Source organism: Pinus tabuliformis, chromosome 3_1, assembly GCF_031772625.1.
Source record: "Pinus tabuliformis cultivar Carrire ecotype Pingquan chromosome 3_1, CPIR1, whole genome shotgun sequence".
Taxonomy (NCBI): domain Eukaryota; kingdom Viridiplantae; phylum Streptophyta; class Pinopsida; order Pinales; family Pinaceae; genus Pinus; species Pinus tabuliformis.
In genome coordinates this window covers 169,402,546-169,411,235 of record NC_142301.1, presented here as the reverse complement: position 1 = coordinate 169,411,235, position 8,690 = coordinate 169,402,546, and the positions used below count along the sequence as shown (strand labels likewise).

The 8,690-nt window shown below is 36.1% G+C and overlaps 1 long non-coding RNA gene across 1 annotated transcript; it reads left to right on the top strand.

Annotated features, from left to right (window-relative positions):
- The first annotated feature begins 1,024 nt into the window (after nucleotides 1–1,024).
- LOC149186334 (uncharacterized) lies at nucleotides 1,025–2,108 on the top strand. The gene is made up of 3 exons (XR_016256129.1): nucleotides 1,025–1,309; nucleotides 1,397–1,549; nucleotides 1,658–2,108. It is a non-coding gene; the product is annotated as an uncharacterized LOC149186334 (long non-coding RNA).
- Nucleotides 2,109–8,690: the final 6,582 nt, after the last annotated feature.

Genomic DNA, 8,690 nt, shown 5'->3' with positions numbered 1-8,690 from the left:
AATATTTTGTCACGATCATTTGTGGAGGAAGAGTCTCAGTTTGATTTATTTTGAATGGGGTTTCAAACAAGTGATGTGTTGATTTTTTTGGAATCAATGATTCAAGTAGTTGGAGTTTGCGTGATGTTGTAGGTAGTAAAAAGGGAGAAAACTGTCGATGCATACACTGAGTGAAGGAGTTAACACCTAGCTTGAGGGAAAGAGAATGCAAGGCTTCTAAGAGCCTAGATGAGTTACTAGAATTGAGGTTGTATTTCATTGAGAGACACGACAACATGAAAACAACGTTGGAAATGGCGTAACATGGTCTTTGATTGGATTCACTTGTAGTGAGCGTTGGAATGAGAACATAAGGAAAAGTGTCTAGGGTATTTCTGGGAGCAGCAGGCTCAATAAGAGCAAGGCTAGAGGATAGATCAAGTTATAAATAATAATTAAAAAAAATAAATTATTAATAATTATTATGATGGAGTCAAATTTTTGCATGTAAATGTAAATGGGCATATGGTTGTAAGACTTGTTATGGCATGCGTACTCCTGTGTAAATACAAGTAAATTTTGGGTTAGACCTTAGTGATAGGGGGATGTCGGTGTAACAGAAACCCCGGGTAAAAACTTTAAGGGGGGTAATGGCCATAATGATAAGCATTATAACATGTATCCATACATATCATATTAGAACAAGAATTTACCATTTTATATATTATATATATATATATATATATATATCCAAAACACATCAATAACGACCAAATAGACCCTAATCCTGAAGTAATTTGTTTTTATCATAAGATTAAACTCATGCACCAAGTGTATTTTACTTATGGTTTGCATTAAGGTTTACAATGGTTAACAATTACATATAAAGTGCAATTCCATTTATTTCATGGACATATATTATGGGGTTCACATAATAGGACAACTTTATATAATTTTTGGTATACAGGATCCTTTCCGAGTCTTTTCATTATAATAAATTTGTTGGCTATACGAATTAAGGCTTAACTATACCATGACCCACTTCATTAATTGACTTTACCTCTGGATAGCCCTTGAATCTCCACTTTCTATACTCTAATTCTTCGGTGGAAAGTTGCTAAGCAAAAATATAACGTAGTTTACACCATCCATCTTGTGGGAAAGATCCAACAGCTCGTGTTCAACAGGGGAATTTTAGGGTAATGGATCACCCTACCGCCGACGATTGTCAATCAGTTGTTACTCCTATTTTCCCGAACGGAAGCTCTACAACCCTCTCAAAAACTTACAGAGATTTTTTTCAATCCTAAGACTCAAGCACTCGACCCAGGTAATCCTTTGGGGTTTTTATTTCTTTTCTCTTGTGTTGCAGCCTCGTTTACAAACCACTACAATTTTGCAATTCAAACCCTAGCAGGGTTAATCTCATGGCATGTCCACCCTCCAATCCGCAACTTCTCTCGTTTGGCTGCGCAATTCCATTCAATCTCATTCCCGTCCCCATTGTGCCTAATTTATGACTCTTTCTTCCGAGGTTTCATAACACCCTTCGTCAGGTTTGAATCTATAGGTAATTTTGTTTTTCATCCTTCAACGGTGGAATTTAGGGATAATCCGGTTAAATATTGATAAAAGCACCTAATGGAATTTATCTTTTGGTTTTGATGCTCGGTTGCAGGTTGGCTTTCACATGGTGCACTATCGAATGCAACTAATAGTTCCTAGATTCATTCTTAATCATACCAGGTGCTTTTCTCCCTCTATGCCATTATTTTGTGAGATTTTAAACAGGGTCGCAAGCATTTAAACTTTCTTTATTGGGATATGCCAAACCCAGAGGGTTCTCGAGGCTGAATTTTGGTTCCGTTCTTTGGGGCTACTTTCCTACGATGTTTCCCAAAATTTGCAAAAATACAAACGTTGTACTCTCTTTTAAAAGAAATAGTCTATTTTGGAAACTAGAGATCCTCATTCTACCATTACTGTATTTAAGTTTTTATATCTGTAATTCATATGGCACACAATGTTAAGACTCCTCTTTATTTTGTACAATCATAGTAACAGTTCTCTTCGCTATTATTTTTGGATTGCTTAGGGTTTGCCATACACCCTTGCTTGTTTCTTTATTCTCGAAGAGGCAATATATAATTATTTTCTAGTTATAAACCTTGCTAAGAATATTTATATATAATTTACCATGAATGGTGCTACAAACTGTACTTTGACAAAACCGCTGATAAGAGCCCCAAGTTGTTGAACCTCTTTCATTTTTCTTGTGTTTTTTTTTCCAACATTTGTTTCTCAAATTTTCTTAGTCGCAAATTGCTGTATTATTTGTTTTGATTTCTTAGCATGATTAAAGAGTACTATGCCACTTGGCATAAATAATCTTGGAATGTTTCTTTGTACAGTATGATTATAGATGATTTAACCCTATCCAGGTAGCTCCAAGTATGTTACTCGCTTTCTTATCAAATTATAATGATTACTTATACTCCTTTCAACCTGGGCTAGAAATAGAGTTTGACATCTCCGAGCTCAATTAAGCCCATGGGTTCTTTTCTTATTGAATTACCCTCCTCAGGGTATGGTCTGGGATTGCTTTGGATGTAGACCCGCCCCTTATATCAACCAGACCTAAGCCTCTTCAGAGTTACATATGCAACCCCTTCTTAGCAATTTACAGATTATCCTAGTTAAAGTAATTGTTCTAGTATACTACTCCCAGGCTCTTTTGTACCAGTATACTACTCTCGGGCTCTTTTGTACCAGTATACTACTCTCTCTGGGAAGAAGAGCATAAGTTTACAGGCAACTCATTTTTCAAATAAATTATTCCATAGGAAGGTCCTACATTAATCCGACTCTGTGTTAATCTCACATAGTATTAAACATTTCAGAACTAAAGTTTTTTAGTATTTAAGTGTACACCTTTTTTTACTAAAAATAAAATTAGTCTAATTTCAAACAAGATTAAACATTTATTAACTACCTTCTCTTGTATTCACATGTACAAGGTTTTACAAAATTCCATTAATCCAAGAAAAGATAAAATGTATTTATCTGTAATTTTCGTAAATAGCTAAGGAAATTTAGATCTAGATGAGACCACTCCACCCTTCCATGAGACTATTATGTCTAGTCCCCCGAGCTCTCACTTTCCAGAACAATTGGCTAATAATAACCTCAACATGTTAGTTCTCAGGCATTAGGACTACCTATTCTAGCCCTAATTCATAGATCTGCGTGTGAGTAAGAGGTTTCCATTGATTGTGGCCCGAATAAAGAAATCTCCCCTTCGACATCGTTATTTTAACCTTCTTCTATCCCTACTTCCTTCTGGTTGCTAACCCCATGTCTTTCACTCTGAGATCCTTGCCTTTTATCTCTAGGGAACAAGAGAGAATGTAACTTCCCCAAGTATTTGGAAGTTTAATTAGTTTAGGGAGGCAGAGAGCATGAAACTTCCCCAACTATTTGGAAGATTAATTAGTTTGGTATTTTTGTCTGTCTCCAAATTCCACCCAATTTTTTTTTTTTGAGTAACAAAACAATAACAAAAACTTTAAAATATAAAGTTCCACTAGGGTTTTCCTTCAAGCCTATAGTAAAATTTAAAGACAGTAAATGTAAATAACCAACTTAGATCCATCTTAACTCTGGATCTATCAAGCGCTGAGAGGGATCAAATCTCTAGAGGTGCAAATCTCTTTTTGAGTGAAAAACTTGAGGAAAGGTTTGATCCCTCTGGGCGCTTGATAGATCCGGAGTTAAGATGGATCTAGGCTGGTTTCAATCGTGTGCGGCCAAAGAAAATATAACGAACATATGATTAATTTTATCAAAAATAGGTAAAATCATATGATATTAATATAATCATTTTAAATATGCTAAATATGTTTGAGATTAATCTGGTCATTTTAATTTTAAATTTGCTTAGTTACTTGAGTTTTTGTTGAGTGATAAATATTGTAAATAACATTAATTATGAAAAATGATGAAATGAAATTTTTGAATGTAAATTGAAAATGTAATAGTGTTGAATGATAGAAAATGTGAATAATAAAAATATCGTAAATTACAAATAGTTTTCATTGTGATTAATCTCAAAATATTTTCTTCTATTATTCTTATTGTCACTCTTGTTACTTTTGTCATCTTTTCATATCAATTATATGAAAAGGACACGTTAAACAATATACCATTTAAATCTTTAGCTCAAGATATTGTAGTAAACATCATCCCTTATCTCTCTTTTTCTCCAATATTAATAGGTTGAATTACTATAACACAAAAATCAATGTACATTGTCAGTAATTTTTTATGCTTGTTGACACCTAATCATCAGGATTGGGTGAATATAATGTAAATAAATAATAAGTAATATGAATAGTCATCGGGAGATGAAGTGAACAGTCTCTCCCTCTTGTATATAATAAAGACCAACCTGAAGGAATGATATACGAATCAAGTTTGCCTTGACGAGTTACTACCTGGCCTGACATGGTATCAGACCCAGCTCCCAAAATTAGTTGTAACTCCCTTCTGCCTACTATGCTCTCTGTCCACTGCCCCTGTGCGCTCTATCTGCCATAAATAATTTTGCGCCATTTCTGCCATGCCTCAGCTTTGAAAACCTTCTGAATCGCTGCGTTGAATGCCTTGAGGCCATGCTGCTGCGTTGAATGCCTTGAGGCCATGATGTTGCGTTGAATGCCTTGAGGCCGTGCTACTGCGTGAATGGTGTGAGCTGCTGTTGCGTTGATAGTACATGAGCTCTGATAGCATGGAGCCAAACTAAACCTTCATATGAGGATTCGAAATAACAACCTTGGGGTTTCTGGTAGAGCCTCGCCTCTGGACCATGCTAGAGAGAACGGGTTAACGAACAAGAATAATATTAAAGGCATGGAAATGTATTCACACTGGTATCATTACATTATTACATTGTATTTATGCTACTAATATTTAAGGATTTTGATATTTACGTTGCTGATATCATTACATTGTATGTATGCTGGAAGTGCTGCCTTTGTGTATGTGTTGAAGTTTTTGGCATATAAGATGTATTGAATGCGAATTCCTATGATATTGTAATGCTGGTCCTACAGTTGAAGTTTTTGGCATATAAAATGTATTGAATGCCAAATCCTATGATATTGTAACGCAGGTCCTACAGTTGAAGTTTTTGGCATATAAAATATGTTGAATGCCATGAAGTGTTGGATGCGCTGTACAGATTTGTGTATTTATAGTCTTGGGTATTGACATTTGCTGTCGAGTTGAATTTTCTGTCCAGTCATATCAGAATAATATTTTTTTCCCATTAAGAGTAAAAGTTTTGCAGCATAAGCTTTTGTTACAGTATGCATTCAATCATATCCATTGTAGGAATAGTTCTCACTGGCAAAGAGAACTATCCTGAGTGGTCCCGAATGATAAAACACACCCTCATTTTCAATGAGTTGTGGAAAGGAGTGTGCATTGGAGACGGACGCAAACAGCCAGAACAACCTACATTAGACAAAGATCTCGCCATTTGGGAAAACAAGAACAACAAAGCCTATGCATTAATCACAACATCTGTAAGTGAAGAGGTGAGTCGCCATATTACGCCATTTTCAATTGCTTTCGAAGCCTTGCAAAAGCTGAAAGAACTCTATGACTCACATTCTGCACTTGAAGTTGTTCAACTCATGATTAAACTCTTCACTCTTGAACTGCAAAATAATGATCCTCTTGCTCTTGCATCTGAAGTAAAGTCTATAATGCATGATATCCAAGCCACTAAAATTGATTTGGATATTCCTCTTATCGCTTTTCTCAAGGCACTGTCCTACTTACTCCAATTATCTTGAGTCATTGCAAGCAAATGGAAATCTTAAAGACATTACCTTTGACTCTCTTGTGAAAAAAATTGTTGAAAGAGAGAAAGCTTTTGGAAAGAAGATAGCCCCTGAATCTTCTGAAGAGGCTGTGTGCCTTGCTCATAAAGAAAAGCATCCTGCTCAAGATTCTTTAAGAGGAAGAGGTGGTCGAAGAGGAAGAGGAAGATATTTCAAAGGCAGGGGGCAGACACTGTCAAGGAGAAAAGGCAGATTTGCACTACATACACTGCAAAAGAAATGGATCACATGATGCCTCTACATGTAAGTTACCATGGGACAAAATTGAGCAGCAAAGAAACCAATAGAAAGGTAAAACTGATGATACAGACAAAGGTAAAGCACCTGAATCCACTCTCTATGTTGTGGCACAATGTAATATTGGAGTAAATGAAGATTTATTTAATACTTCACTTGCTTCTTGGAAAAATGATTGGTTGCTTGCTTCATGAGCAACTTGCCACATGACTCATAGAAAATATTTTTTTTGAAGAATTTACAGACAATGTTGATGGAGCAGTATACTTTGCAGACCAATCAAAAATCAAGTCATTAGGGCTTGTCACAATCAGGCTTAAACTGCCTAGTCTTCCAGACTTTCTTCTGCATCATGTTCTATATCTCCCACAACTCAAGAGAAACTTGCTGTCCTTGGTCCACATCTGCCAGCAAGGTCACTCCATGTTTGATGGCAAGCTTGAGGTAAGAAAAGCATCTAACCACTCACTTGTCACGAGGGGAATAAAAGAAGAAAGGCTTCTCAAGCTGCAAGGAACCTCTGCTCGTGCACAACATTTCTCATACAATTCTCATTATGAAGAAGGTACACTTCCATTAAGTTTATTATGGCATGCTAGATTTGGATATTTGAACTATGACATCCTCTGCTTGTTGAAGAAAAATGGTGTTGCTGGTTTGCCTACAATTCCTAGGAAAGTTAAGCAATGTGATGCTTGCATTCTAGGAAAGCATAGCAAAGAGTCTTTTCATGATTCACATTCAAAAGCACATAGAAAACTTGAACTCATTCATTCAGATTTATGTGGTCCAATGCCCGTTCCTTCTGCAAATGGAAATAAATATATGATGACATTTATTGATGACTACACCAAAATGTGTTGGGTTTATTTATTGAAGAACAAATCAAGAACTTTCATAAATGGATTGAAAATGATGCACAATCTCATATTGGGTCTATTCGAACTGATAATAGAAAAAAATACACATTAAATGAATTTGAAAACTATCTTCGCCAACATGGGATCAAACATCAAACAACTGTGCCTTATAATCCCCAATAGAATGGTGTAGCTGAAAGAATGAATAGGACAATCTTAAATATGGTACGATCCATGCTATTCTTCAAAAATGTAAAGATAATGTTTTGGACTGATGCTGTTCTATGTGCTGCATATATAAAGAATAGATGTCCATCTAATGCTATTAGAAACAAGACTCCATATGAAATGTGGTATGGACATGTTCCTTCGATAAAGCATCTCAGGGTATTTGGTTCCACCTGTTATGCCTTGATACCAAAGGTACATAGAAACAAACTTGGTGCTATAAGTTGTAAATATATATTCCTGGGGTATTCAAACACCTCCAAAGCATATCGTCTCTATGATGAAGTAAATAAAAAGTTTGTTGTATCTAGAGATGTAATTTTTCTTGAATCATCCAAAACTGACAATGTTGTTAAGCGGAAACTTGATCGCTTGGATAGATTCGCAAAAGCAAAATCATTTCAAGAATTTGATAATCAGATTCCACATCTTGAAGGGGGGATTCCTATACTAGATCAACATGTGGAATCTTCTTCTAAAGAACACTCTCCCCTGCATCAAACTCCAACAACGGATGATGCTTTAAGTGATGTGATTGACAGAATTGGGAGACTCAACCTTGATTCAGTCCCAATTCAATTAACGGAGAAGCCTGGACCATTTGAGAAAGGTCCCCCAAAGTGGCTGACAAAGACACTTGAAAGTGTTCATTCTGATGAGGTTGGAAAGACAGGAACTAGAAATTCAAACCAGTAAAATGGAGGTGATGTAGATGACTCTAATTTACCTGTTGATATGGATGTTTCTTATGATTGTGAATTGAACGTCTATAGATTTTGAACCAAATTCCTTCAAAGAAGCCGCTTCTCATGATGAATGGAAAGAAGCGATGCAAAAGGAGTATGATGCCCTCATAAAGAATGGCACTTGGAAGCTGGTTGATCCTCCATTAGGAACCAAACCAATTGGCTACAAGTGGGTCTACAAGAACAATTATAAAGCTGATGGCTCACTTGACAAACACAAAGCTAGGCTTGTGGCAAAAGGTTTTTCACAGAAGGAAGGGGTCGATTATGAGGAGACATTTGCCCCCATAACAAAATGGGCTACCATCCAGACACTCTTTGCCCTAGCAGCTCATAACGGTTGGAAAGTCCATCAAATGGATGTAAAAACTGCTTTCTTGAATGGAGATTTAAAAGAGAATGTTTTTATCTCCCAGCCTGAAGGATTTGCTGTGAAAGGACATGAACATAAAGTATGCAAACTTGTGAAGTCCTTGTATGGCCTCAAACAAGCACCACGAGCCTAGTATGAAAAACTAACTGAGCATCTTCTGAAACTCAATTTCAAACATTATGATCTTGATGATGCAACTTTATTTGTCAAGAAAGTTGGCAAAACAATTGTATATCTTGTGGTATATGTAGATGATCTTTTGATGACAGGGAACAATGAAAGCTACATTACATCCATAAAGAAGGAATTGGGGAAAAGTTTTGAAATCACTGATTTGGGCTATGTTCATTACTATCTTGGT